Consider the following 3394-nt stretch of genomic DNA (forward strand, 5'->3'; position numbering starts at 1 on the left):
CATAGTGACCCTACACAGGGTTTCCGAGGCTGTAAAAATCTTTACAGGAGCAGAATGCCTCATCTTTCTCCCAGGGAACCGCTGGTAGTTTCAAACTGCCGACCTTCAGGTTAGCAGCCCGATTCGTAACCACTATGCTACCAGAGCTCCTAGCAGGTGTGATTTCCCCATGTTCTCTCTCTAGTTTGTGAGGTGGGAGACAAACTCCAAGATAGCTGAATTGCATAATGGAAGCAATTCAGAGTCCTTAGTCACTACTGGAGAAGATCCATCAGATCCATGTTAGTAAGAAATAAACCTTTGTTGTGTTAATCCACTGAGGTGGTTGTTGTTGTTAAGTGCAATAAAGTCAGTTTTGACTCATAGTGACCCCACATTGGGTTTTCAAGGAGTGTTTTGGTGGGTTTGAACCGCCAACCTTGTGGTTATCAGACTAGTGTTTATCATACAGTGCCATACCAGGATTCCTAGCCACTGAGGTATAATGGTTTATTTGTTATTGCAGCATGTAGCATGGTGGTGGTGGTGGTGGTGTGCCATGGAGTCAGTTCCGACTCATAGCACCCTGCATAAGGTTTCCGAGGCCGTAAATCATTACAGGAACAGAAAGCCTCATCTTTCTCCCTCAGAACAGCTGATAATTTTGAACTGCTGACCTTGAGGTTACCAACTCGACTATGCACAGCTCCTTAAGCATAGCCTATCCTAGGCCGACCAAGGCAACCTTACGGTATCAATGAAATCAGTTAAATCCAAGGAACATTTTTTTAGTTTCTACCATATTCTAAACCATGAACTAGGCGCTGAAAACACAAACAGGATAAAGAGATGGTCCATATTTTAAAATTGCTCGTAATCCATGTGGGGAGAGAAAAGTACATATGAAGATATGAAAAAGCTTTCAAAAGAAAAAGGATCTTATAGTGCAAATTACATTTATGTTGTGAATGTCAATGCAAATCTTTTAGTACAAATAAAAAGAATTTACATTGTTCAAAACGCAGAAGGTACTAAAGGATTTAAAGAGAAAAGTCTCCTTTTAACCAGGCCTCTCAATTTCTTCCCCTAAAAAACCTAATACTGTTGCTGATTTCCTGATAGCCTTTCACAGATATTCTATGTATATATAAGCAATATTATTTCCTTGAGACCGCAGCGCCAATCAGGGCGGGTAGCCCTATCTTCGCTGAGCAGTTGGCTATAGTTGTTGCAACTTTTTTTGAAAGCTCCGTTTCCCGGGAGATCTCGGGTGGTGACAGTGGGGCCCTGTCTAGAGGACACTGTTTTTTTCCCGGCAGTACAAGATCTGTTCCTACATGAGCCCGAACAAATGCTCTGAAATGAGTTGCCCACTTCAGGAAGAGAACTCAGTTGCACATCATGAAGTCAAATGCCAGGGAAAAAAAACATTAGCTGGGATCTACTGGAAACAAGAAGAGAAGAGAAACACTGGTAACACAATCCTGAGCCCCATGAAGTCCGAAGTGCAGAAGATCAAAGATGCCAGGAGGGGCTCCCGGGCCCCTTTTCCAAACCAAAAATCTGAATCAGCAGAACCTCCCAAACCTCCAACCTGGCCTGGTGGCTCTACGTATGCAGCCATTGCCAAACCCACCCTGACAAAGCCCGTGAAGGGCAGACAGGTCTCACGAAAAAAAAGCTCAGGGAAAAACGCAACAGAATCTCAAACACAGACTTCTACCTCGTCTGAAGGAGCTCCAGAAAGAGCAAAGCCAAGCTTCAGTCCGAAGAGAGGAAAAGAATAGACGAGTTGATTGAAAGTGGAAAGGAAGAAGGAATGAAGATTGACCTCAAAGGCAGGGGAGTGATTGCCACCAAGCAGTTCTCACGGGTTTAGTTTGTGGTAGAGTACCACGGGCACTTCATTGAAAAGACCGACACCAAGAAGCGGGAGGCTCTGTACGCACAAGACCCCGCCATGGGCTGCTAAATGTACTATTTCCAGTATCTGAACAAAACCTACAGTGTGGATGCCACTCCAGAGACAGACCGCCTGGGGAGATTCATCAATCACAGCAAGTGTGGGAACTGCCAGAGGAAGCTACTTGACATTGACCTTGGGCCTCACCTCTTCCTCATTGCGTCCCTGGACTTCGCTGCCGGGGAGGAGCTGCTGTATGACTACAGGGACCTTAGCAAGGCCTCCACCGAGGCTAAACGTGGCTGAAGCATTGACGTCCCCATCCTGCACTGTACAAAATGCCCTTAAAAGGAGTAAATTTTGTTTTTCTTCTTCTCCTTCCTTTTTACACACTTAAATCTTAGTGAATGACTTCAGTTGTTTTTTGTTTTTTTAAATATATATTAAGATGCCCTTTCACTGTAGTATTTAAATAGCTGTTACAAGTTTCCAAGGTGGGCTTGAACAGATGGCCTTGTAGTACCAAAACTTTTATATCCGAGTTGTTTTTTGTACATTTTTTGCATACAAGTCAAATGTTTGTGTTTCCCTTGCATGCGGTCCAAGACTCGGCACAGGTTTTAGAGGAAAAAGGCAAACGTGGACTGCGAAGCTGGGAGATCTTCCTGCCTCCGACTGAAGACCCAGGACTTCTCCTCCCTTTTCGAAACCTTCTGCGACATCGAGGACAGGCAGATGTGGGAAGACACTGCCTCCCGGACAGGACGTCTCCAAGCTCTTCTTCTCCCAGCGTTTCTACAGGCGTGCGTTGAAATGTATGAATATATATTTTTAAAGGTTTCGCAGTAAGCTAGTCTTCCCCCTCAGCTTTCTTGAAAACGCACTGACCCCCTTGACCCGTGAATCCGGGCCGGAGGGTACTTATTCTTTCATAGGCTGCCTCTATCCTTGGAACCTATAAGCATCAGGGCAGGTAATCAGACTTAATGACATATTGTGATGTGGGCAGAGGGGAGAAATGGTACTCAGCTCCCCCTCGGTCAAGGCAGGTTTCCAGAAACTGGGTTTAACTCCTTTTTTTTATGTTTTATTGAAAATTATATGATAGTTTACATGGGAGAACTTTAGTTTTACATTCATTCCATCGTATATCATCTCACTGCCATGGTTCCAATCCCCTCCATGCATCATCAACCACTCAAAGGGTATATCCCAGAAACCCGCCCCCTACACTTCCCCTTCCTCCCCCCAGTTTTCGGCCCACAATCCCTTTCCCTTTCTGGGTACAAGGTCCCCAGTCGCTTCATCACTCCACGTCATCATCTCTGTCTGTATCTCAGGCATCTCTGTTTCTCTGGGTAGGGTCCCGCTCTCGGCTCCTCTCCATTGATGGTCCCAGAGGCCTCCGCTCCTATCCTGGAGAATTAATCACTCCCTTCCTTGTTACAAAACTTCCACCTTTGCATTTCCAACCCTCATAATCCGTCCTGATAAGCATTATTCACTACAGTA

General features: G+C 45.3%; 1 pseudogene; it reads left to right on the forward strand.

Annotated features, from left to right (window-relative positions):
- Positions 1 to 2188, forward strand: part of LOC102816743 — a 5591-nt pseudogene extending 3403 nt beyond the window's left edge.
- Positions 2189 to 3394: the final 1206 nt, after the last annotated feature.

This window comes from Chrysochloris asiatica, unplaced genomic scaffold (assembly GCF_000296735.1).
Source record: "Chrysochloris asiatica unplaced genomic scaffold, ChrAsi1.0 scaffold00062, whole genome shotgun sequence".
NCBI classification, from domain to species: Eukaryota; Metazoa; Chordata; class Mammalia; order Afrosoricida; family Chrysochloridae; genus Chrysochloris; species Chrysochloris asiatica.